The sequence below is a fragment of the Tamandua tetradactyla genome, chromosome 5 (assembly GCF_023851605.1).
Source record: "Tamandua tetradactyla isolate mTamTet1 chromosome 5, mTamTet1.pri, whole genome shotgun sequence".
NCBI lineage: Eukaryota > Metazoa > Chordata > Mammalia > Pilosa > Myrmecophagidae > Tamandua > Tamandua tetradactyla.
The window spans coordinates 100,115,507-100,143,359 of NC_135331.1; the positions used below are offsets into that span (position 1 = coordinate 100,115,507).

The window sequence follows — 27,853 nt, forward strand, 5'->3', positions numbered from 1 at the left end:
TATAGCGTGTAAGCCTTTCTGAACATTTTTATTTTGCTCAACTACTTGATCAACGTTCAATACCTGGTTGTACAACTCCCCCCTTTATAATTCTTTTTCAAAATGTTCTTTATCTTTTCTTGAGTGGCTATTCTAGCAGATGAACTTTAGATCCAAGAAAATCTTATTGGAATTTCGGTTGAAATGGCATACAAGTTCATTAATTAATTTGGGGGAAATTGTCATTTGATCTTTATACTATCAAATCGTTCCGCTTAAAACTATGGTATTCTATGTCCCATTTACTCACGTGTTTTGGATCTCAAATACAGTTTGTGATTTTCTTCACAATGGTCTTATGTGTAATTATTTTAAATGATGGAGGACTATGTGCTAGTTTGGAGTTGTTATGTACCCCAGAAAAGACCATGTTCTTTGAATCCTTTTGTGTGGGTGCAGAGCTTTTGTGGGTAGGACCTTTGGTTAGTTTATTTCAATTGAGATGTGACCCACCCCATTCAAAGTGGGTCTTAATCCTTTTACTGGAGTCCTTTATAAGAGGATGAAACACATACAGAAGCACAGTAATTAAAAGAAGCTCACAAGAGAGAAAAGCCCCAGAGAAGCAAAGCGAGGACCCACAGAGCTAAGCCAGGAAGCCACAGAAGCCAGAGGCTGAAAGCAGCAAATCCAAGAGCAGCAGATGACAGCCATGTGCCTTCCCATGTGACAGAGCGTCCTGTATGCCGACAGCCTGTCTTCAGAATCCAGGTATCATCCTTTTGAACTTTGAGTTGGATATTTTCATGGCCTGAGAACTATACATTGTAAATTAATAAATCCCCATTGTTAAAAGCCAAACTATTTCTGTTATATGCATTCTGGCAGCTTTAGTAAACCAAAACAGACCTGTAGAGTTGAAGCTCTGTGGCTGATACTTTCAAATTTCAAGGAGCCCCAATTAAGAGTCCTAGCTTTGGCTAGTCACTTAGTACCTGGAAAAAGTCACACAACTCTTGTCCTCATTTTTCTCAGTTGGCTAATAATCCCTACATTTTCTTCCTTTCAGAGTTTGCTTGAGAATCAGTAAAATATTTTTAACACATAAAAGCATTTCACTAGAAAGACCCACGTTAATGCAAAGGGCTATTAATTCGCCAATTTAAAGCTAAAAATGGGAATATGCCCAGTATGGATTTTTTATCATACAAAACAATACAATAAATCAAGAAATAATTAGTGAGTGCCCATAAAGTGCCCAGCTATCTGTTCAGGACTACGTGACTTTTTAGGTTGTGGGATTTTTGGTGATAAAGCCAGGAAAGTCCTGGGTAGACCAGGATGAATTGCTCATCCTAGCTGTCAGGAACCTCCTTCAAACTTGAAAATGCTACGATTCCAGGGTTCTATACCTAAGAGAGAACAGGTCACTGTCCCAAGGCATTTTCAGTCTGAGAGTGGAGACGGGGCAATAGCTTATGGGGAGGGAATGTGTAAGTACTAAATTGTTCAACGCAGTCCCCTGGGGCAATAGGATCCACATCTGGATTGGATACCGCAGTGGAGATGCTTGAATTAGACTTAAAGAATAAGAAGGATTTGCATGGAGTGGGATTCCAGATAGTGGGCAAGCAGGAGGTGGGAATCAGAGCATTGTTGCAAGGAAGAGATGATTAGCACTTGGCCCCTATCCTGGGATATGGGAGGCACTTAATAAGGGCAAATTCGATAAAATTAAATACACCACTCTTGGAGACATAGTAATGGAACATGTGTGAAGCATCTATTTAAGGTACCACTGTCTGTAGTTCATAAGAGTAAACATCGAGAAACAGGGAAAACTACCTAAAAGGCTCTCTCCTAAAACAAAAAAATGAAATAATACAAAAATTATACAACCAATATGTTTCTCTTTTTCCCTTGGTTGTCAGAAGTTTCAGAGCTAAATTTAGTACCCACGACAATCTTAAGAACTAGTTCCCATTTACTCCGTCCACTTCCTTTAACCAGGCATTGTTCTTTCATATCCTGAAACATCTTAGTTTGCATTGCTTTTTAAAAAATTACTACCCAAGAGAAACAGGGGGAAAAATTAAAATATAAAGAACAATGTACAGATGAAAGTTATTGTTTTTCATATTCCCCCCCAAATACAGTCACTGTTAATATTTCAGTATTCTCCCCTGGCCCTGCCCAGCGCAAACCCTCACTGACTTTTTCTTTCTGGATATTGTACTGAATGTGTTTTGTAACTTACTTTTTTTTTTTTCCACTCTAGCCACTTTTAATAGAGTGATTTTTTTTTTTAAGTTTACACATTTTATTTATATCAGATCATCTAGGTCAGAATTATGCTTCTTTTCATTGCTTTTTGATTTTGCACAGTTCCTGCAAAACCAGTCTTATTTCCTTGCTTAATCTTCATGGAATGGGTAAAACATACTCTCTGAACTGATTAAGCATGCTGTCAATAAAGAACATGCTTTGGTGAACTTTTCTTAGGCTTTCTTTAGCCTTGCTTACTTATTTTTTTTAATTTTTTTTATTTTTTTATAGCTATGCAGCTTCATTCAGTGTTTTAACATGACTACTTTACAATTAGGTATTATTGTGCTGTCCATTTTTGAGTTTTTGTATCTAGTCCTGTTGCACAGTCTGTATCCCTTCAGCTCCAATTACCCATTATCTTACCCTGTTTCTAACTCCTGCTGGACTCTGTTACCAATGACATATTCCAAGTTTATTCGCGAATGTCGGTTCACATCAGTGGGACCATACAGTATTTGTCCTTTAGTTTTTGGCTAGACTCACTCAGCATAATGTTCTCTAGGTCCATCCATGTTATTACATACTTCATAAGTTTATCTTGTCTTAAAGCTGCATAGTATTCCATCGTATGTATATACCACAGTTTGTTTAGCCACTCTTCTGTTGATGGAGATTTCGGCTGTTTCCATCTCTTTGCAATTGTAAATAACGCTGCTATAAACATTGGTGTGCAAATGTCCGTTTGTGTCTTTGCCCTTAAGTCCTTTGAGTAGATACCTAGCAATGGTATTGCTGGGTCGTATGGCAATTCTATATTCAGTTTTTTGAGGAACCGCCAAACTGCCTTCCACAGTGGTTGCACCATTTGACATTCCCACCAACAGTGGATAAGTGTGCCTCTTTCTCCGCATCCTCTCCAGCACTTGTCATTTTCTGTTTTGTTGATAATGGCCATTCTGGTGGGTGTGAGATGATATCTCATTGTGGTTTTGATTTGCATTTCTCTAATGGCCAGGGACATTGAGCATCTCTTCATGTGCCTTTTGGCCATTTGTATTTCCTCTTCTGAGAGGTGTCTGTTCAAGTCTTTTTCCCATTTTGTAATTGGGTTGACTGTCTTTTTGTTGTTGAGTTGGACAATCTCTTTATAAATTCTGGATACTAGACCTTTATCTGATATGTCATTTCCAAATATTGTCTCCCATTGTGTAGGCTGTCTTTCTACTTTCTTGATGAAGTTCTTTGATGCACAAAAGTGTTTAATTTTGAGGAGCTCCCATTTATTTCTTTCCTTCTTCAGTGCTCTTGCTTTAGGTTTAAGGTCCATAAAACCGCCTCCGATTGTAAGTTTCATAAGATATCTCCCTACATTTTCCTCTAACTGTTTTATGGTCTTAGACCTAATGTTTAGATCTTTGATCCATTTTGAGTTAACTTTTGTATAGGGTGTGAGATACGGGTCCTCTTTCATTCTTTTGCATATGGATATCCAGTTCTCTAGGCACCATTTATTGAAGAGACTGTTCTGTCCCAGGTGAGTTGGCTTGACTGCCTTATCAAGATCAAATGTCCATAGATGAGAGGGTCTATATCTGAGCACTCTATTCGATTCCATTGGTCGATATATCTATCTTTATGCCAATACCATGCTGTTTTGACCACTGTGGCTTCATAATATGCCTTAAAGTCTGGCAGCGCGAGACCTCCAGCTTCGTTTTTTTCCCTCAAGATGTTTTTAGCAATTCGGGGCACCCTGCCCTTCCAGATAAATTTGCTTATTGGTTTTTCTATTTCTGAAAAATGGGTTGTTGGGATTTTGATTGGTATTGCATTGAATCTGTAAATCAATTTAGGTAGGATTGACATCTTAACTATATTTAGTCTTCCAATCCATGAACACGGTATGCCCTTCCATCTATTTAGGTCTTCTGTGATTTCTTTTAACAGTTTTCTGTAGTTTTCTTTATATAGGTTTTTTGTCTCTTTAGTTAAATTTATTCCTAGGTATTTTATTCTTTTAGTTGCAATTGTAAATGGGATTCATTTCTTGATTTCCCCCTCAGCTTGTTCATTACTAGTGTATAGAAATGCTACAGATTTTTGAATGTTGATCTTGTAACCTGCTACTTTGCGGTACTCATTTATTAGCTCTAGTAGTTTTGTTGTGGATTTTTCCGGGTTTTCGACGTATAGTATCATATCGTCTGCAAAGAGTTATAGTTTTACTTTTTCCTTTCCAATTTTGATGCCTTGTATTTCTTTTTCTTGTCTAATTGCTCTGGCTAGAATCTCCAACACAATGTTGAATAATAGTGGTGATAGTGGACATTCTTGTCTTGTTCCTGATCTTAGGGGGAAAGTTTTCAATTTTCCCCCATTAAGGATGATATTAGCTGTGGGTTTTTCATATATTCCCTCTATCATTTTAAGGAAGTTCCCTTGTATTCCTATCTTTTGAAGTGTTTTCAACAGGAAAGGATGTTGAATCTTGTCAAATGCCTTCTCTGCATCAATTGAGATGATCATGTGATTTTTCTGCTTTGATTTGTTGATATGGTGTATTACATTAATTGATTTTCTTATGTTGAAGCATCCTTGCATACCTGGGATGAATCCTACTTGGTCATGATGTATAATTCTTTTAATGTGTTGTTGGATTCGATTTGCTAGAATTTTATTGAGGATTTTTGCATCTATATTCATTAGAGAGATTGGTCTATAGTTTTCTTTTTTGTAATATCTTTGCCTGGTTTTGGTATGAGGGTGATGTTGGCTTCATAGAATGAATTAGGTAGTTTTCCCTCCACTTCAATTCTTTTGAAGAGTTTGAGGAGAGTTGGTACTAATTCTTTCTGGAATGTTTGATAGAATTCACATGTGAAGCCGTCTGGTCCTGGACTTTTCTTTTTAGGAAGCTTTTGAATGACTAATTCAATTCCTTTACTTGTGATTGGTTTGTTGAGGTCATCTATTTCTTCTTGAGTCAAAGTTGGTTGTTCATGCCTTTCCAGGAACCCGTCCATTTCATCTAAATTGTTGTATTTATTAGCGTAAAGTTGTTCATAGTATCCTGTTATTACCTCCTTTATTTCTGTGAGGTCAGTAGTTATGTCTCCTCTTCCATTTCTGATCTTATTTATTTGCATCCTCTCTCTTCTTCTTTTTGTCAATCTTGCTAAGGGCCCATCAATCTTATTGATTTTCTCATAGAACCAACTTCTGGTCTTATTGATTTTCTCTATTGTTTTCATGTTTTCAATTTCATTTATTTCTGCTCTAATCTTTGTTATTTCTTTCCTTTTGCTTGCTTTGGGATTAGTTTGCTGTTCTTTCTCCAGTTCTTCCAAGTGGACAGTTAATTCCTGCATTTTTGCCTTTTCTTCTTTTCTGATATAGGCATTTAGGGCAATAAATTTCCCTCTTAGCACCGCCTTTGCTGTGTCCCATAAGTTTTGATATGTTGTGTTTTCGTTTTCATTCACCTCGAGGTATTTATTAATTTCTCTTGCAATTTCTTCTTTGACCCACTCGTTGCTTAAGAGTGTGTTGTTGAGCCTCCACGTATTTGTGAATTTTCTGGCACTCTGCCTATTATTGATTTCCAACTTCATTCCTTTATGATCCGAGAAAGTGTTGTGTATGATTTCAATCTTTTTAAATTTGTTAAGACTTGCTTTGTGACCCAGCATATGGTCATCTTTGAGAATGATCCATGAGCACTTGAGAAAAAGCTGTATCCTGCTGTTGTGGGATGTAATGTCCTATAAATGTCTGTTAAGTCTAGCTCATTTACAGTAATATTCAGATTCTCTATTTCTTTATTGATCCTCTGTCTAGATGTTCTGTCCATTGATGAGAGTGGTGAATTGAAGTCTCCAACTATTATGGTATATGTGTCTATTTCCCTTTTCAGTGTTTGCAGTGTATTCTTCACGTATTTAGGGGCATTCCGGTTCGGTGCATAAATATTTATGATTGTTATGTCTTCTTGTTTAATTGTCCCTTTTATTAGTATATAGTGTCCTTCTTTGTCTCTTTTAACTGTTTTACATTTGAAGTCTAATTTGTTGGATATTAGTATAGCTACTCCTGCTCTTTTCTGGTTATTATTTGCATGAAATATCTTTTCCCAACCTTTCACTTTCAACCTATGTTTATCTTTGGGTCTAAGATGTGTTTCCTGTAGACAGCATATAGAAGGATCCTGTTTTTAAATCCGTTCTGCCAGTCTATGTCTTTTGATTGGGGAATTCAGTCCATTAACATTTAGTGTTATTACTGTTTGGATATTTTCCTCCACCATTTTGTCTTTTGTATTATGTACATCATATCTGATTTTCCTTGTTTCTACACTCTTCTCCATACCTCTCTCTTCTGTCTTTTCGTATCTGACTCTAGTGCTCCCTTTAGTATTTCTTGCAGAGCTGGTCTCTTGGTCACAGATTCTCTCAGTGACTTTTTGTCTGAGAATGTTTTAATTTCTCCCTCATTTTTGAAGGACAATTTTGCTGGATATAGAAGTCTTGGTTGGCAGTTTTTCTCTTTTAGTAATTTAAATATATCATCCTAGCTTCTGTCTTCTAGCTTCCATGGTTCTGCTGAGAAATCTACACATAGTTTTATTGGGTTTCCCTAGTATGTGATGGATTGTTTTTCTCTTGCTGCTTTCAAGATCCTCTCTTTCTCTTTGGCCTCTGACATTCTAACTAGTAAGTGTCTTGGAGAACGCCTATTTGGGTCTATTCTCTTTGGGGTGCGCTGCAGTTCTTGGATCTGTAATTTCAGGTCTTTCATTAGAGTTGGGAAATTTTCAGTGATAATTTCTTCCATTAGTTTTTCTCCTCCTTTTCCCTTCTCTTCTCCTTCTGGGACACCCATAACACGTATATTTGTGCGCTTCATATTGTCCTTCAGTTCCCTGATCCCCTGTTCAAATTTTTCCATTCTTTTCCCAATAGTTTCTGTTTCTTTTTGGAATTCAGATGTTCTATCCTCCAGATCACTAATTCTATCTTCTGTCTCTTTAAATCTATCATTGTAGGTATCCATTGTTTTTTCCATCTTTTCTACTTTATCCTTCACTTCCATAAGTTCTGTGATTTGTTTTTTCAGTTTTTCTATTTCTTCTTTTTGTTCAGCCCATGTCTTCTTCATGTCCTCCCTCAATTTATCAATTTCATTTTTGAAGAGGTTTTCCATTTCTGTTCGTATATTCAGCATTAGTTGTCTCAGCTCCTGTATCTCATTTGAACTATTGGTTTGTTCCTTTGACTGGGCCATATTCTCAATTTTCTGAGCATGATCCATTATCTTCTGCTGGCGTCTGGGCATTTAGTCAGATTTCCCTGGGTGTTGGACCCAACAGGTTGAAAGATTTTTCTGTGAAATCTCTGGGTTCTGTTTTTCTTATCCTGCCCAGTAGGTGGCGCTCGTGGCACTCGTTTGTCTGTGGGTCCCACCAGTAAAAGGTGGTGTGGGTCCTTTAATTTTGGAAAACTCTTGCCGTGGGGGAGGTTTGTCAGCTGAAGCGGCTTGGAAGAGTGCCAGCCGGCCCGGGGATCCGAACGTGGGGAGGGTCGCCAGCTGCCACAGCCCGGGAGAGCGCCTATCCGAATCTCCTAGCCGGCCCGGGGCGCCAAGCATGGCGGGAGGGCGCCAACCACCGCGGCCCGGGAGAGTGCACCGTTCCCAGCCGGACCGGGAAGCCACGTGTTTGGAAGGGACCCCAGTCACCGTTCTCCGCGGCCTGGGGGATCTCCGATCCAATTCTCCCAGTTGGTCCGGGGGGCCGCGCGTGGGGGGGGCGCCAGCCACCGCGGCTTGAGGGGACCGCCTGTCCAATTCTCCCAGCTGGCCCGGGAAGGAGGAAGGGAGGGACTCCGGCCGTTTGCCGCCCCGGCCTGGGGAAGCCCGCGCCCCTCGGCGATCTCACCGGAGCGGGTTCTCCCAGCCAGTCGGCCGTTCCAGAATGGGGTACGCTGTCTTCTTGATCTCTGTCGTGGCTCCGAGAGCTGTTCTGTATCGTTTCTACTCTCCTAGTAGCTGTTCTGGAGGAGGAACTAAGACCCGCATGTCTTACTAAGCCGCCATCTTCTCCGGAACTGTAACTTACTTTTAAACTTAATATTTCATGAAGATTTTTCCATTTCAATAAATAACTTATCAGCATTCTTAGCTTTACATTACTATATTTTATGGATATGTAATAATTTAGTCTCTTACAAGAATAGGGGCATTGAGATTTTTCTTGGTCTGGTTTTGTTCTGTATTATACAGCTGTCTAATCATTTCTTTGAGTCAAGTCCAAGAGCTAAAATCACTGGGGTCAAGCCTAAGCATTTCACATGATTTTCATATGACAAGGCAGGTTCTAGAGACAGATTGCCTAGGTTCAGATCCTCTATTTTCTAGCTCTGTGGTCTTCAGTCTCTTCTCTAATCTCTTCTTTATCATTACAAAAATAATACACACTTCTTAAACAAAAAATCAGAAAATACAGTAAATCAGAAAACAGAAAATCAGAACCACCAGATTCCCACCAGCCACCGGATGGTCCCCCTAACCCTGGTGTGTATCCTCACAGCAGCAGTTTCCACCTGCGGCTGCTCGTCAGGATCACCTGGGAGCTTGAAGATAAACGCTGCAGGGGCCCACCCTCCTGAAACTATGGTTTAAGTGGTCAGGGCTATCACCTGGGCAAAGGGTGGCATTACTCCTTCTCAGGTGATTCTGAGGAGCATCAGAGACAAGCACCAGGGTTCTAGAGCACTTCGATGTGCTGCGCACGAATCGCACGGAGATCGCGTCAAACTGCAGATGCGGATTCAGTAGATTTGGAACGAGGCCTCAGCCCCTCCTTTGCAGCAGGCTCCCAGATGCTGCTGCTGCGTCACATCTGCCCACCACGCTTTTTGTCAAGATTCTAGATGCTCATCCATGCATATATGTCTATATGTGCAACCATGGTCCTGTTTATAACCTGTGTTTTTTATTCAATGATCTGCCATGACCTTCTTTGAATGTTAAAAGGTACAGTCCTGCAAAATCACTCTGATTGGCTACATGAGATTTGACTTTCAGTCATTTAGCCCAGTGCTTTTGGGAATTGGGATTGCAGCTGCGGAGCTCAGAGTCCGGACGGTCCGGCCCCTCCTCCGTTCTAGGTGCATAAATTCGGACGGGGCTCCTGAAGTAATTCTCTCCCAAGACCTGGAGAACCATTGATTTAATAAGTTCCTATATTGGAGGCATCAAATTTGCAATGCTTTTTATCATTACCAATACAGCAAAAAAATATTCTGGAAGGAGGGCCGCGGTGGCTCAGCGGGCAAAGTGCTTGCCTGCTATGCCGGAGGACCTCGGTTCGATTCCCGGCCCCAGCCCATGTAACAAAAACGGAGAAACAGAATACAATAAAACAAGAAAATGTTTAAAAATGTTTCCCTTTCTTCCTTCCTTCCTTCCTTCTATCCTTCTTTCCTTAAAAAAAAAAAAAAAAAAAAAAAAAAAATATTCTGGAAGGAAAAAGAATAAACTGCATCAATCTTATGAGGTAGGCATTATTTCTGTCCCCGCTTTACCAGATAAGCGTAAAACTTGCTGATCACCTGACTTGGGAAACATTGCAGCTTCAATAACCCTTTTATACTTCTGGCCTGGGTAACAACCTTTCCTCCATAAAACCAGGCTCAAGAGGCCAGGCAGGCTCACAGCCCCTGCCATCTCCCTGCGCTGAGGAACAAGGCCGGGGACAGAACCCTTTCTAATGTGTCCAGCCACATCTTCCATGGCCATAGTGATGGGCCAGGAGTGGGAAACCTATGCAAGGTCAGCAGTGGGTGGCCCAGCCAGCAGCCTAGTAGGGGCTCTGCTATGAAAAATCCTGCATATCAGACAGGAGGCTGTACCATGAGACAGCAGAAGTCACGGATGACCAGAACTCCTAATTAGCAGAAGCTTGGAGAGGAGAAGCCCTGAGGCAGAGAAAAGACAAGCACCGAAAAGTGAGACACGGGCTGGCAGCAGCAGAAGTATGAGCAGCAGAGACAGAAGAGGGCTGTGCCACCGTCATGCTAGCAATGGCCAATGTCCTGCTGAGGCTGGGACGAGTTTCTGTCCCTAGAGCTCAGGGACCTGAATTCCCTTCTGGCTTCTGACCTGTGTCCCAGTCCCAATGAGTTTCAGTTGGCCAACCACTATAGGTAATCCTTTAATTACCTACCATATGGATTCTTAACAGTAATTGTGTGCCCCCACCCTCCCACTGGGGGAGTGGAATTATTTGAGGTAACATAGGAAGATGGTTTATTGTGAGCAAAAGGACCCAACACACACTCCAAGTAATTTATGAAGAAAATATTTAAAATCTGATTTTAGTGGAAAGAAGAGCAGAAGACGATATGGAAACAGTGTAACTGAAAAAGTTAGAGAATGGAGGATATCTGGGGAATCAAGGGAGAGAAGGCATTGCAGAAAGGGGGATGGAATAGAGAGGACAAACTTCTTCAGCAGCAGTGAGATGTCCAGGCTATTCCTGGGAACCTAAACTGACCAGTCAGAAAGAAGACCCACAGTTCGTCCAGGAGAAGTAAGCAGCACAGTTTGTCCAGGATAAGATGCAGAGGGGCTGGTAGGATGACCAGAAAAGGTGGTACAGGGAGCAGGTGAATCCCCAGAGGTGAATGCTGCTCCAGTGATGACCAATCAGAAGCAGCCATCAAACTTGCCTACCTGGTGCCTAAGCTCTCCATCCAGAACCAGGATAAAGATTCTGGTGCATTTTCAGATGGCAACCCTTCAGCATCCACGAAATTCCCACCATTTCCCCTAAGACAAAAAATGTGAACACAAGACCTGGAGAGTCCAGCCTTATGAGGTAGGTACCATGACTGTCCCCATTTTATGGATAAGCTGAGACTCAGAGAGTTTCAGTAATTTGAACAGTGTCACACAGCTTATTAGAGCAGAAATGGGATTCACATTATATCTGTCTGACTCTCAGTAACTGAGCTCTCCTGACGCCCTGGCCAACCATGACAGTTAAAAGGGAGTGTAGAAAATATTAAAAGTTTCCTCCATGAACTAAAATAAATATGATACTATTTCAAGGGGTTAATAATAGAAGGATATATGGGGGAAATGAACCTATTGCAAACTATGGACTATATCAACAATAATCTTTTAATATCCATTCATCAGCAGCAGCAAATGTACCACTCCAGTACTACAGGCCAATAATATGGGGGGGGATAAGAAGTATGGGGAAGTTTGGGTTTTCTTTTTTATTTTTATTTCTTTTCTAAAGTAATGAAAATGTTCCAAAACTGATCAAGGGGATGTATGCACACCTATGTGATGATACTGCGAGCCAGTGCTTATATACTTCAGATGGTTTGTAAGGTGTGTGAATATATCCCAGTAAAATTGCTTTTAAAAAAGGGGGGCGGACATAGAGATAGATGATTTAGTTCAAAGCCCCATTTTAAAGATGATACCAGCTTCAAAATCTCCCATTTCATAGAACTGAGGACTTGGAGCATTATAAGTGTCACCCAGTCACCCATTCCATTGTTGTCTGGTGGCAAAGTCAAGCCTCTGGAGGCAGCAATTTCCATTTGCAGACATAGCCAGACGTTTCTCATTTATAATATACTGAATTCTCCTTTCCAGAACCTTCCACCCCAGTGCTTCCCCTAGTGGTAGATAAACTGTGAAAAACCAGCAGGTTTTAAATTAGACAGTCAAATTAAGTTGGTACAATGAATTAAACACCACCATCTTCATCAGAGAAAAGGGAACAGCAAGTCGCTAAGCAAACACAGTGCTTCACCATTGGTCAACAAATGGCAACTCCAGACCTTGTTCCATTGGTGCAAAGATGCCCTCACATCCCCTCCGGGGACGCTTCTACCAAAGCTATTGGGTAGACCACAGAACTGTGGGACCAAGTCTGAGAGTTGTGGAGAAAGGAGTAGTAGAAATTCCTTTTACTTTGACCTATTTTATCAGGCCTGTCTTGTGGTTGGCTGAAGAGAAACATGGTCTGTTGAACTAAATTCTTGTCCAAACAACACAATTAACTTCCTCCTCCTCCTTTTCCTTTTCCTTCTCCTCCTTTTTCCGGCTCTCTGAAGCTTCCAGAAAGTAAATTTAACATCTTTTATTCAACATTACTTCTGTGCCTGCTGAGAGTATATCTTACAGAGCTGGCAACAAATTAGTCTGTGCAGAGGTGGGCATCACACCACAAAATATGATTTGATCTGAAGGAGGATGGAGGGACAACCCATCCAGGTATCAGACACTATAATTTTTAAATATATTCCCCATATAGTTCCAATACTATATTAGTTTCCCTGGGCTGCTGTAATAAATTATCACAAACTGAGTGGCTTAAAATAACAGAATTTTATTCTCTCATAAGTCTGGGAGCTAGAACTCCAAAATCAAGATGCCGGAAGGGCTGGTTCTTTGGGGTATCTCTTAGGGAGACCCTCTCTCCTAGCTTCTGACGTTCCTTGGGTTGTAGGTATGTCACTCCAACCTCTGACGCCATCGTCACATCAGGTTCTGTGTCTCTGTCTCTAGGTCTGAATTTCCTCTTCTTATAAGGACACTAATCATGTCGGATTTTAGGGTCACCTGATCGAGTTTGATCACATCTGATTACATCTGTAAAGACCCTATTTCCAAATAGCTCCTGGTTGGACATGAATTTTGGGATGACGCTATTCAATTCAGTACAAATAGTATTAAATTGTTCAAATGTAGAAGAGAGAAAACAAGCTTCCAGGCTCTTTTTTTTTTTTTTTTTTTTTTTTGCAAATCTAGTATTATATCGATACCAAACCCTGAAAATACAGCATCAAAAGGAACACTACAGATAAATTTCACTTACGAGTATGGATTTTTAAAATCCATAGCTGACAAAAGGTATTTGAAGAAACTTCAACATTCATTTCTGATAAAATCTCTTCATAAAATGGAGGGACTCTTCTTTAAAATAATAAATATATGCTGTCAAACCAAAGCATCACCCTGCTTCACGGTGAAATTCTAGTAGCATGCGCAGTAATGCAAGAAAAAGACAAGGATACCCACATAACAGCTACTATTTCATCTAGTCCTGGAGGTATAAGCCAGTGTAATTGATAAGAGAAATAAATAACAAGTACAAAAATTAGGAAGGGAAACAATATTATCATTATTTAGGGATGTTATGATTATATACTTTGAAAACTTAAGAATAAGAAAATGCTCTACAGTGTCTGGTTGCAAAATAAACATTCAAAAATAAATAGCTGTCCTATCAGTAAATGCCTCAGACCTGGAAAATAGAATCCTAAGGTGGCAGTGAGGAAAGACAAAAACCAAACGAATTTATACTGTAGAATCTCTTAAAGGCTCAGGAATTGGTGGAACTGGCTACCCTTGGAAATAAAAGTGGGATGAAATAAGAACTAAGTGAAACACTGTTTAAGAAGTAGTTAGATTCCCTCCCCACTCCCTGCCCCACTGCAACAAAGACGGGAGGCTTTTTCTCTGGAAAGCTTAAGTCAGGGGAGGGCACAGGGGAGGGCACAGTGCGTCCCTGAGAGCAGGTGCACCAGATGGAAAACAAGGTTGGGTGATATGGATGCTGAGACTCCTGTCTTCTTCCTTTTGTTCCTAGAACACTGACAGACTGGCTTTCACTATTCCAGAAGACGTTGGAAAAGACTTCTGTGGGGAATGTGACCATCTGAAAGACATAAAGATACGGACATGAAGGGATCCCCCAATGAAACAGCCCAGCGAGGACACCTACAGACCCTCCCCCATATTCTCAAAGCTTCCAGTCAGCTTAAATAGAAGCAAATACCCAGAGATTGCCAGACAACTGAGGAAAACCTCTTCCGTGAAGCACAGAAACCTAAATGTGCAAACAGGTAAAAGAAAAACAACAACAAAAAAATTTGTGGGATATAAATTCTGCAAGGTGGAGAAAACTAGAACTAAAACAAAACACTATCATTAATATTCTCAGAAATATTCAAAGATTTTGAGGTATCTATAAAATATAGCCATAAAATAGCAGAATGCTATAAAGAAGAAATACTGAGAGAGAAAAGAGTGAGAAAGTTCTTACACATTAAAAATATATCAGCGATTTTTAAAAAAAATCTATGGGTTTAAATGGGAAGGGTGGAAATATGGCATTAAGAAAATTTCCCAGAGTATAAAGCACAAAACCAAAGAGATGAAAAGATAGAAAGAAAAAATAAGAAAGTTGGAAGCCTCATCCAGGAGGTCCAAAATCCAAACAATAGGAATTCCTGAAAGGTTGAACAATGAACATGGAAGGGAGGAAATCATTAAAGAAATAATTCAAGAAAACTTCACAGAACTTCAGGACATGAGTTTTCACATTAAACAGGTCCCGCCCGAATAATAAAGAGACCCATTATGAAATTTCAGAATAATGAGGACAAAGAAAAAAAAATCCTCCAAGATTCTAGAGAGGAAAACAAAATAGAAACGGCTTCTGACTTCTCAAAAGCAGCACTGGTGGCTAGAAAGCAATAGAGCAATGCCTTCAGAATTCTGGATTAAAGTGGTGTTCAACCTAAAATACTATGCCCAGCCATTCCATCATTCCAGTATGAGAGGAAAATGAAGACATTTTTAAATCTGGAAAAAAAAAAAGTATCTCCCATGTGACTTTCCTCATGAAGCTACTTATGGATATGATTTACCAAAATATAACAAACAGCAAGCCAGGAAAAGAAAGATATAATGTCCAGGAAATCAGAACTCTATCAGAGGTGACAGCTTAAGGGAATCCCCAGGACAAATGGCAAAGGGAGACAAACGTATAAAAGGAGCTGGCATAAAGAGTGACAAGTCCACACTTTTCTTTTTCAGGATGAAAAACTGATAGGGTAACCAATAATCTGAACATTTTGAGAAGAGATTTATAAATGACAAAGAGTTAGGGTTGCTGCCTGGGAAAGCTGGGCATCATAAATGTTCACCAAAGCATTATTCATGATAGCAGAAAGTCGAGAATAACCTAAATGACTGTCAATACAAAGTAATTAAATTTTTGTAAAAAAAAATTTTGTAAAAAAAAAAGGAATTCTCTGCATCTGTGAAAAAGGGTTCACAAGATATAAAAGGTGAAAAAAGTAAATAAAACAATGAATATGGTTTCCATTTGAAATTTTAAATCATGATATATAATAGTAATCATCATTATAATTATAATTATTAATAATCACCAATAATAATTATTGATAACAGATAATCATTCAGTGCCTTCTATGTGCCAGGCTCACTTAAACCCCACTAACATTCTATGAGGCAGATGCTATTATTATGCCCATTTTACAGAAAGAAAACTAAGATCCAGAGAGGTTAGATAACTCTTCCAAGGCCACCCAGCTAATAACTAGAGAAGCTGGAATTTGAACACACACAACAAAATTTAAGTAATTCATGAATAGTTTATAGAAAGACATACACAAAACCCTTAACAGGGGTTACCTCTGTGCAGTGAGACTGGGGGATGTGGTCTAAGGGCGTTAGGATTGTTTGCATTTTCTTCTTAAGCCAGTGCAATTGATAAGAGAAAAAAATAAATAAGGAGGATGGAGGGCCAATCAGATAAAATACAGGATGCCCTGTTAAATTTGAATTTCAGAGAAAGAACAAATCAAATTTTAGTCTAAGCATGTATCCGTACTTGCCAAAATCAACAACTCTACTTAGAGTTTGCCTACATTTGCCAAGGCCAGCAATTCCCTCAGTCTTGCTACAGAGAAACATCAACCTTCCAGCAATGTGCCAATAACTCGTAAGGCAAGATTTCAACAGGTTGAAAGATAGTGAAATTACTCAATACAATGATAACATATCAATCCAGAGTGATTCAGAAAGAACTGCGCCTGAAGGTCTGTCCTCTTATTGATTTTGTGACTACAAAGGGATGTGACATCAGCAAGAAAAAATTCAGGGACACTCCAAGATACAGTTTGGTTTTACCTCCTGCCTCTACTGGTTCTTCAAGCTCCCAACCACTAAAAGCAAGCACAGACATTAATAGCTACCTACCTTGGATCCTGGAGACAGCAACCCCAAATCCAGTTATTAGATTATTGGATAAGCATAGAATTTGTATAGGTTCTGAACTACAAGCTGCCTTGGAAACCTTACAAACAGCTCTACATGCTGCCGTTCCTCTGGGTCCATAGTACAGTTCAACATACCAGGTGTGTCTCCTTGACTGATGGCCAAGGAGCCTCCCTGGGATTCCTGAGCGAGGGGAAGGGATTGGTATCTCGCTTCTGGTCCTGAGGCTGTCGAACATCATGCTCCTTTTGAACGGCAGTTACCAGCTGCTGCTTGGACCTAAAACAGAATTAAGAGACATAAGGTCCTTCTGCGAACCTAGCTGTGCAACGGGATCATGTTCAAGCTCGCACAACTTGCATTGTTAAAGAAGAACCTCAGGGATTGGAAAGCTCAACCCCACGAAGGTTCGGCCCTGCGGCGGAGGCCATCCATGGGCAATAGCGCCCTCTGCAGACACCCGGCATCTTTGCCGGAGGCGGGGAACCTCGCCCCCAGGGAGGCAGCTCAGCCTCGGACACCCAGCCGCTGCTAGGTACGTGGGGCTTGGCCACCGGCACTTCTAAAGCCGCCATGGGTGCCAGGTATCTTACACCCCTGCTAGGGAGACACTTGGAGAGGAAAATGAGGGCCCTCTTCCCAGAGGGCAGAATTGAAAGCAGTAGTCATGGCATGAACCCGGGCTGTGAAGATCAAACAGAACACGCTCTCATTTATTCAAATTCCTGGGCTGTGGCTCACGGTTAGGTTCCTGGTTTGGCCGCTGGCATTTTGCCTGCATAGGGCAAAATTCTATAGCTTCAATCCACTGGCAAGGCTAACAAATTATGCTCTGATTCCTCGTGTAGATGCCACATAATCCCTGGGGAGAAACAAAGTTGGAATAAAGCTAGAGGTGTTCTGACAAGAGAAAGCAGGCAAGTGGACATGAGCAGGCTGTTCGCGGAGGAATGGGCACCAGTCCAAGGGGTTTTGCAGCCATCGTGTCACTTTAAACAGCCGTGTGAGGCTGGCCTTTCCCTACCCACCGTTGTGCCTATAATCTACCCCGCCCACCGCTGAAAGGTAGATTATATATGGCTGCTGCCCAGCCCATCAGGGCCCAAAGTATGTTCTCACAACTAATAGTTCTTATTTAGGGAAAAGCAACTAGGGAATCAACTGTTAGGGAGCTTAAGTAGAAGCTGTGCAGAAATATAGCATTCCTGATTCCTTAGCATCTGTTTAGGAAACAGTATCTGACAGACATGGTGGTTCAAGAATGGTTTAATAATAAAAAAATAAAACAGCCCTTCCAACTTTCCCACCTCTCCCAATCAGGTAAAGAGAGATGGGGAATCAACCCCTCATTTGACAATTTTTTCCCTCCGTGGTGTCAGGACCAAGGGATGAGTAAAAATAACGGGGTACAGTTAGGAGTTCCATGGATAAATGGGCCACACACCTCCAATTATATCTCTTGATGCCACCTATGAAGGGACCTGATGAATACAAATCAGAAGTTTTGAGCTATGTTTTGATAAAGCACTAGTGAAGTATTGGGGTAAAGAGTGGGAAAAGAACTATGAATTGGGAAAAATAACAACTCAGCATAAAAATCTGAAGTGAAATTTCCCTCTACCTTTTGCGTTTTACACCATGTGGGTGACCAATCTGATGATAATCCACTGAGTAAACTGGGACAGGAATTTATGATGTCACAATGCACCAGAAGGTTAAAGTAAAAATAAAAACTCCTTTTAATCAAATGGGAGGTAAATTATGAACAAACTATCCAGAAGCCAAGTCATGAAGGGGAGAAAAGAAGGGAGGTCCAAGAAATATTGAATATGATCATGAACATAAATTCACTATCCCTCAATCATATTAAGAAAATTTGATTAACTTTTCTTTTCCAGTAAAGCTGTTCTGATCCCATTTCTTTTAATGATGGCTCCTGCTGGTCAGAGACCAACTCAGCAAGTGTGGGATTATGTGCTCCCCGGGGTCGCAGCACAGCCTGCAGCGTGAGTGGGTCTTCATGCATCTGCTGTGGTCCAACTGGACATGTAAGAATCTCCCACACCTGATTTTGGAAAAAAGAAGTCAAAATGCTAAATTTATGCCACTATCTCCAAGCTGTAATATCCTGGGCAACATTTTTTTTTTCTGGGTATAATTGCAGTATTTCCAAATATGAGTCCCAAACATCTATATATTTTTAATGTCTCCAACTGATTCTGATATGCAGTCCACATTGACAGCCAATGAACTCAATGTCGGTTTCTTCTTAATACAGATTATCCCTGTTATTTTTAATTGGGAAATGATTCTTCAATAATTAGAAAATATAATGCTATTCTTAAATTTGTTTTTTTCTTTGTATGTTGTATGGCAGGGCTCACATTTCATTCTTTTTCCATGTGTATATCCCTTTATCGCAGGGCCATTTGTTGAATTTTTGTTTTTGTTTGGCTTTTCATTTGTTCTGCTTGTTTGTTTGTTTGAGCAGTGCATGGGCCGGGAATCGAACCCAGATCTCCCGCATGGCAGGCAAGAATTCTACCACTGAACTACCCTCGCAACCCCTATTCGCAAGTATTTTTATGTTAGATCATTTATTTATATTCTTAAGTTGTACTTAAATCTTTTTGTATGCACATAAATCTTGTTATTTAATCATTCTTTACAGGTTGTACTTTTCATTCCATACTTGGGAGCTCTCCAATTCATAATTTATTTCCAAGTACTCATGTTGTAGCAGGTCTCAGAATATCTTTCCTTTTTATGGCTCAATAATAACCCATTGTATAGATATGCCAAGTTTTGTTTATCCACTCATCTGTGGATGGACAGTTGGGATGTTTCCATTTTTGTCTTTTGTGAATAATGCTGTTATTAAAAGTTTTACCTACAAAAAGAAAAAAATAATCTCCCCCACCAGGATGGGGTACATATAGAGAATGGCCACATACTCTAATTAATGACCCCCCAACTGTACAGGTGGTTGAAGACTATATGGGAGTAAGTTCAACTATGGAAGTGTTCAACTATGGTAGCTATTGACAAAGGTAATTAATGGGCTGAAACAAATGCCAAAATAATAGATGTGTTCAGACTCATATACCTGGGCATGAGTTTTTAAAAGTACACTAGTAAATTTTTTTTTCTGTCTTCGTTTTATTTTTCGGCTGTCTTTTTATTTCTTTTTCTGAATTGATGCAAATGTTTTAAGAATGATCATGATGATGAATGTGCAACTATGTGATGATATTGTGAATTACTGATTATATATGTAGAACGAAATGAGCATATATTAGGAATGTTTGTGTTTCTTGTAATTTTTTTTTAATTAATAAAATTTTTTTTTTAAGTACACTAGTGCCCTTTTAGCAGTAAAAAATGAACGTATTCATCACTTCTAGTCTGTAATGAGTTTGTTTGACTCATCTTGGGAGCCTGGGAATCCGGTTCCTGCAGGTTCTGCCAGTGGGTGTCAGTGGAACTGACACTATTCCTTTGACAGTGGAAAAACGACTGGATAATTTTAGCATTATGTGTTGTCAATTTAATTAAACCAATTAATATGATTTATGCAACTAATGTAACTATAAACTGACTAATGTAGTGTCCCTGTGAGAGTTGCAGGCTACAGGCTATTGAGATCCTGATTAGTAGCCACACCTTATTGGCTAAAGGAAAATAGTGCTCCTCAGAAGAGTTAAGTAATTTGAGAGATAAAATTATAAGACACAGGTGTGTCATCCAAAAGACTGAAGTGAGTGAGACCTACCTTAGTTGGTATATCATCTTAATCTGGATCGAATTGAAACATTATGTGAATTTTTAATATGGTACAAAATTTTAATTTTATACTATATAAAATTTAATACAAGTATGACTTCCAAGTAAAGATGGTGGATTAAACACATGCTTCTACTTTCACTGTTTCTTGAAACCTCACCAAAATGACAGAAAAGGTAATTTTTTATTTCAATGCAATTTTTTTGATATATATTATATAGTCACATACCATGTATCCATCCAAAGGGTAAAATCAATGCTTCACAGTATCGTCATATTGCCGGACATTCATCATCACAATTGACTTTTTCTTTTTTTGTGAAAAATAACATATATACGAAAAAGCAATAAATTTCAAAGCACAGTGCAACAATTAGTTGTACAACAGATTTCAGAGTTTAGTATGGGGTACAATTCCACAATTTTAGGTATTTTACTTCTAGCTGCTCTAAGATACTGGAGACTAAAAGAATATCAATGTAATGATTCAGCAGTCACACCCATTTGTTAAACCCTACCTTCTCCGTGTAACTCCACCATCTCCTTTGATCTTTCTCCCACTCTTTAGGGGAATTGGGGCAGAAAATGTAATTTTTAAAGGCATGAATCTACCAGGATGGGGGCAATGGAAAAGAACATAGAAGTTGCACATTTTTGGAGGCTAGAAAGCAGAAAGGTAAGTGATATTACTATCATATCCAAAAAAAAAAAAGCCTCTAATATGAAAAAAGCAACCGAAACAAACTGGAAAAAAAAAAAACTCCTAGTAGAAACAAACTATGCAGGGGGGTAGAAAACATCAGCAACAATCACACACACACACACACAAAACCACCACCCTATATTTGATACCCTCAGAGAGATATTGAAGCCATAAAATAAGTTTTTTTTTTAAAGGGGGCAGCCAAGGAATAAAACCGAGCCCCTGGAAACTAAAAATGGAAGAGAAGAGATAAAATACTCATTAAGAGGATTGAAGATAAAGTCCAGGATATCTCCCTGAGAGAAAAATCAAAGAGATGGAAATAGAAAAGATAAGAAAAACAGAGGATTAGCCCAGGAGCTCCAGGAGAACATCACCAAAAAAATAATTCTTTAATGTTTTCCTGACTTTAAGAACAAGAGTTATTAGTAGAGTAACACCCACTTGACAGGACAGGCTTTTTAAAAAATTAGATATTGGTATATTTATTTAAAGATGAAAAACCTTTAGTTAAGTGGGGTGGGTGTTTTTTTTTTAAGAAATAATATGGCCACTGCAGAAAATCAGAAACCCTCTAATATTTTGTTATGAAAATTTTCAAACCTATAGAAAAGTTGAAAGAATTTCACAGTGAACACCATGTACCCACCACCTAAATTCTACACTTGACTTTTCTTTAAAGGCAATAACTTACAAAAAGTAATCAAAACTTAACTTTTACAGGAAAGTGGTTCATCCCTGTCCTAGACCTTGCCTGTGTGAGGAGACAGAACCCTATTTTAAAAGATTCCTTGGTACCTACTACCAGAAGTATTGCTAATCTGAAAAACCCAGAATTATTATTTTTAGGGATGCCACCAGTAAACAGATCTAGTTGAATAAAAAACTGAGAGACATCTGAAGGCTGGGAATTTTTCTTTATGTTTTGCTTTGTTTTCATGTATGTTTAAGTCTTTTAGAAGGCATTCTTTTTTGGTTAATTTTTCTTCAGTGATTATTTCACCTTAAAACCTCATCTGATTGCTCAACTTCATTGGCTAATAGGGAAATGCAAATCAAAACCACAATAAGATATCATCTGACACCCACTAGAATGGCCACTATCAAAAAAACAGAAAACAACAAGTGCTGGAGAGGATGTGGAGAAAGAGGCACTCTTACCCACTGTTGGTGGGAATGTAAAATGGTACAACCGCTTTGGAAGGCAGTTTGACAGTTCCTCAGGAAGCTAAGTATAGAATTGCCATATGATCCAGCAATCCCATTACTAGGTATATATTCAGAGGAACTGAAAGCAAGGACACAAACAGACATTTGCCCTACGATGTAATAGCAGCATTATTTACAATTGCCAAGAGATGGAAACAGCCCAAATGTTCATCAATGGATGAGAGGCTAAACAAGCTGTGGTATATACATACAATGGAATATTATACAGCTGTAGGAAAGAATAAAGTCATGCAGCATATAACAAGGTGGATGAATCTTGAGGACATTATGCTGAGTGAAACTAGCCAGAAACAAAAGGATAAATACTTTATGGTCTCATTAATATGAACTAACATTAATGAGAGAACTTTGAGTGTTGAAGCTAAAAGCACAGGTTATCAGGAGATAGAAATGGGTTAGAGATTGTGCATTTGGTGTTGAAGGAATACAGATTGTGCAACAAGACTGATTGTAAAAAATTCAGAAATGGATAGCACAATACTACCTGATTGTAGCACAATAATATAAGTACACTGAATGAAACTAAATGTGAGTATGATTGAGGGAGAAGGACTGGGGGCATGTATGAAATCAGAAGAAAAGGTAGAGGATAAAGACTGACATGGTATAATTTAGGAATGCCTAGAGTGAACAATGATGGTAATTAAATGTACAAATTAAAAATGTTTTTGCATGAGGGAGAACAAACAAATGTTGAATTTCAACATTGCAAGGTGTTGAAAATGGATGGTATACAAGAAAAAGTACAATCAATGCAAACTAGGGTCTACAGTCAACAGTAACATTGTAATATGCTTCCACTGTATGTAACAAAGGCATTATGTCAAAATAAAAATGTCAAAAGGCAGGGGACATGGGGAAGGGATATAGATTCTTTGTGGAAGAAAAGGGAATGTTTTCAGATAGAGGATAGTGGTGAAGGCATGTCTACACGCTTGAGTTGTATGATGTATGAATAAAACTGACTGAAAATGAACAGAGAGAAACAAGTGCTGGAGAAAATGTGGAAAAAGAGATGTACCTATTCACTGTCAGTAGGGAAATGAGAGGTGCAGCCCCTTGGAGGGCAGTGTAGTGGTTCCACAGGAGGTTAGGGGTGGGGTTGCCATATGATCCTGAAACCCCATTGCTCAGTGTATACCTGGAGGAGCTGAGTGTGAGGACACGAATGGACATTTGCACACTGGTGTTCCTGGCAGCAGTGATCCTGATCCACAGTAAACGGAGGTGGCCTAATGATACAACACAGAGGAATGGAAGGGGGAACTATGGTGTATACATACAAGGGACTACTGAGCAGCCCCAAGAAAGAATGCAGTTATGAGGCCTGCAGCTAGGTGAATGAAACTTAAGTACTGTATATATTGAATATATGTCAGGAACAAAAAGACAAATATGATCATGCCTCAATCATATGAACTAACTAATATAAAAACTAGTGAACTAAAGTTGAGAGCATGGGTTATCAGGTTGGGGTCTATTGTAAAGGGTCCTAGATTGTAAGCTCTTACAGCAGTCACATATATTCAGGAGTTGTGTATTTGTTAGGGTTCTCTAGAGAAACAGAATCAACAGGGAACACTTGCAAATATAAAATATATAAAAGTGTCTCACGTGACCGTAGGAACGCAGAGTCCAAAATCCACAGGGCAGGCTGCGAAGCCGATGACTCCGATGGATGGCCTGGATGAATTCCACAGGAGAGGCTCACCAGCCAAAGCAAGAATGGAACCTGTCTCCTCTGAGTCCTCCTTAAAAGGCTTCCCATGATTAGATTTAGCATCACTAATTGCAGAAGACACTCCCCTTTGGCTGATTACAAATGGAATCAGCTGTGGATGCAGCTGATGTGATCATGACCTAATCCTATGAAATGTCTTCATTGCAACAGACAGGCCAGCGCTTGCCCAATCAGATAAACAGGTACCACAACTTGGCCAAGTTGACACCTGTTCCTAACCATGACAAGTTATAATTGTTAATTCCAAATTCTGAGATATTGAGCTGTTTGTATATAACATGGTCATTCCCAGAAATTTTGGGTATTTATGTGACACATGAGACTCAGAGTTAGAGCTCTGAAGCTATAAAAGTCAACAGTACCCCATACAGGAACTGTTTAAAAAGTTGAAAAAGTGATCAGACTTTGAGTAGAGAAAGTGATCTGCATAGGACTAAGGTATATCAGAAGACTGGGGGGTAGTGCATTACCTAATTTAACTTGTGTGGTCAGTTTAGTCGAACACTATAAGTACATGGAATCTTGAATACGGCATGAGATTTTGTTGATTTGTTCAGGTTAGTATGATGCCCTGATATAACCCAGAGTAATTTGGGCGGTGAATAAAGAAGTGTTTGCAAAGTCCCCTTGGGGAACTGGGGAGAGAGGAGGAAATATTAAATCTCCCCCTTTGGAGAATTTCTGATAGTCTCGCAAGCAGTGGGGACAACCAAATCAATAGGCCAAGCCCTCGATCTTGGGGTTTGCCCCCTATGAAACTTAGTTCTGCAAAGAATAGGCTGTCTACTTAAAATTAAGCCTAAGAGTCACCCCCAGAGAACCTCTTTTGTTTCTCAGATGTGGTCTCTCTCTCTAAGCCAACTTGGCAGGTGAACTCACTGCCCTCCCCCACCTACATGGGACATGACTCCCAGGGGGCGTAAATCTCCCTGGCAATGTGGGAAGAACTCTCCAGATGAGCCAGGACCTGGCATCATGGGATTGAGAAAGTCTTCTTGACCAAAAGGGGTAATAGAGAAATGAGCAAAATAAAGTCTCAGTGGCTGAGAGATTTCAAACAGAGTTGAGAGTTTGTCCTGGAGGTTGTTCTTACACATTATATAGATACCCCTTTTTAGTTTATGTTGTATTGGAGTGGCTGGAGGGAAGTACCTGAAACTGTTGACCTGTGTTCCAGTAGCCTTGAATCTTGAAGACAATTGTATGAAGATATAACTTTTACAACGTGACTGTGTGATTGTGAAAACCTTGTGTCTTATGCTCATTTTAACTAGGGCATGGACAGAGGAGTAAAAAAACTTATGGATAAAAAATAAATAATAGGAGGCTAAGAGGTAAAATAAATTGGGTAGATGGAAATACTAGTGGTCAATGAAAGGCAGGGGTAAGGGGTATGGGATGTATGAGTTTTTTTCTTTTTTCTTTTTATTTCTTTCTCTGGAGTAATGTAAATGTTCTAAAAATGATCATGGTGATGAAGACACAACTATATGATGATATTGTAAGCCACTGATTGTACACCATGTATGGATTATATGTGTCAATAAAAATATTTTTGTAAAAAAACAAACTATCTGATGAAAAGTGTATGGATGGGAAGGGAGGTCCTTCCTAAACGAATAACCCAGAACTCATGAGGTCAATTACTGATAGTAACACTGCTGCTCTTGCAGCTTCTTGCCCTCAGGAAGCCTCTACACTTCACATTTCCTGTGCTTCCTTTATCACGAATCTGTCCATCCATCCCTTCCTTCAACCATCCACTGATGTCTCTTATTTTTAGATGCGTTCCAGTGTAAGTTGGAGATATCAGTACATTTTCCTCCAGCTACTTCAGCATGCATATCATTACTAGGAGATCAGTGTTTGTATACAACATTTGTTTTTTCTTTTGTGATAAAAAACCATGTACAATGAAATGTAAAAATCCTAAATGTAGGTTACATACGTTTTGATCACTTCATACAGCAATGATTTTTTGATATATTCTCTGGAAAGAATAGAAAAATAATTCTGTCTTTTCTATAGTGTCGTTAATCAAAACTTGTTTCCATTGATAGCAGAGATAAGATAGGCAACTTTACATATACACAGTACATAGTACCATTTGTAATAGTGCTACAGGTTTAGGCAGAATTCTCATAAATTTATTTTATTCATTGCCCATCAAGAAATAAAAAATGTTTATTGTATTTATCACTGAATTACCAATGATATTACTGATAGGAGAGAACTCTCATTCTAGTTAGGCATGGCTGAGAACTGAATCCATTACTTACATTTTCATACATCAGATGACTGGAAGAAAGAAAATCCACCTTATTGCTTTTGACTCTGTACATTTCAAACCTCATTTCTCCTCCCTTCCATCCCTAGTTCTGCTGTCAGAAACCCTAGGACACGTTCATATCTCATTATAACCTCTGCATCTGCATCTTTGTGTTTCAATCCAGGGTAAGTAAACACAGTAGGAGGTACAAATAGTCTTGGGAGCAATTCCTTGACCCAGATAGCTGACAATAACCTAACTTTATACAGATATAACTGCAAATTACATAAATGAACCCAACTAAACCCAAACTAAATGCATCTTTAACTTCTCCTTATTTGAACCTCCAAACTTCAGAGTGAAAGGAAGGGACAGAGGGGAAATTATATTGGAAAGGGACATTGAATTTAACAAATTGCAGTTAAAATATCTTACTTTGCAAATTTTTCAAAAGTTATGACCCTGGGAACGCACTGGAGGAAGACCCCTGAAGCCTAGGCTTCTTGAATTTCACGGGAAATCCACCTCTCGCACTAGGTCAACAAAACAACCAGTCCCTTTTGCAGTAGGTCAGAAAACTCCAGGGGAGATTTCTACAAGATAAAATTTATAGACAACTAGCTATGCCTCAATATAATGAGAGATTTCGACAAAAAATCGAATGGAGAATTGTGGGTTGAGCGCTCTGGTGTGTTCAGAGAAAACTATGAAAATGAGAAAACAGGACAATTATTAACTCATGGTAAACAAAGAGTTGTTCAGGAAAAGAAAAGTCATCATAATTTAGTGAATGGCTCAGCTATAAGTAACTTTTATGGAGACATCATAATGTAAACACTGAAAATTTATGTTACAATATAACTATACTAGGAGAATGGAGGAACAGGAAGAGTAGATGTGTGTAGTGGGGGCAGGGACTGAAAGACAGCCAAATCCTCATCATTCATAACAGAACGTGTATAGATGATGCCTAAAATGGGGGAAAAAAATTCAAGAAGAAGCAATACAAGGAAGCTATTTTGAGATATGGAAGCAGCTAAAAGAATTCAAAGTGACTCCTCTTGCAAGGTCAGAATGGGGGACCAGAGACTGGTTTGCTGTTTTTATTTTTCTTTCCTTTTCTTTTTTTTTTCTACAAAACTTGTAGAACTAGTTGCCTCTTGAAATTATGTACATGAATAAATTTGATAAAAGTAAAAATTAGAAAGCACTCATATCTTCTGAGCCAGGGATTCCACTTCCAGGATTTCTTCTCTCCTAAGAGAGCATACTCACACACGTACACGACATACACGGCTCTCTCCTGCAGGACTGGCTTGAAAGGGCAAAAGACTGGAAATGATTTAAACATCACCAGTAAAGGATTGTTAAACAAATTATGATCCATAGCCATTGGAATACTATGTAGCGTATTTTAAAAATGAGACTGTTCTATGTCTGCCGGTAGGTATGCAGGAATCTCCTAAATGCAAAAAGCAAAACAGAAAATGTGTATATATGTTACCATTGGGATAAAAATAAAAACATGTTTATAATGCACAGAACATCTCTAGATGGACAAACAAGAAAATGGAAACATTTGTTGTCACCAGGAGAGAGAACTTGATGGCTACTGAATAAAGGCAAAAGGGAGACTTAATTTTTACTGGAATGCTCTTTCATACTTTTTAAATTGCAGAGCATATGACAATGATATCTATAAAAAGTGAAATTATAATTTAAAAACTTTAATGCAAGATGGAAATGACATAGAGTTGGTTAATAAATGAAT

The 27,853-nt window shown here is 39.2% G+C and overlaps 1 long non-coding RNA gene across 4 annotated transcripts in view; it reads right to left on the reverse strand.

Moving 5' to 3' along the window:
* The window catches only part of LOC143682650 (uncharacterized), a 39,938-nt gene extending 21,919 nt beyond the window's left edge, over positions 1–18,019 (reverse strand). For all 4 annotated transcript variants that reach the window (XR_013175208.1, XR_013175207.1, XR_013175209.1 and 1 more), the window contains exons 1-3: positions 17,978–18,019; positions 17,098–17,218; positions 16,494–16,635 (exon numbers count right to left, since the gene is read on the reverse strand). This is a non-coding gene — a long non-coding RNA (uncharacterized LOC143682650). The remainder of the gene's footprint in view (positions 1–16,493; positions 16,636–17,097; positions 17,219–17,977) is intronic.
* Between the last annotated feature and the right edge of the window lie 9,834 nt (positions 18,020–27,853).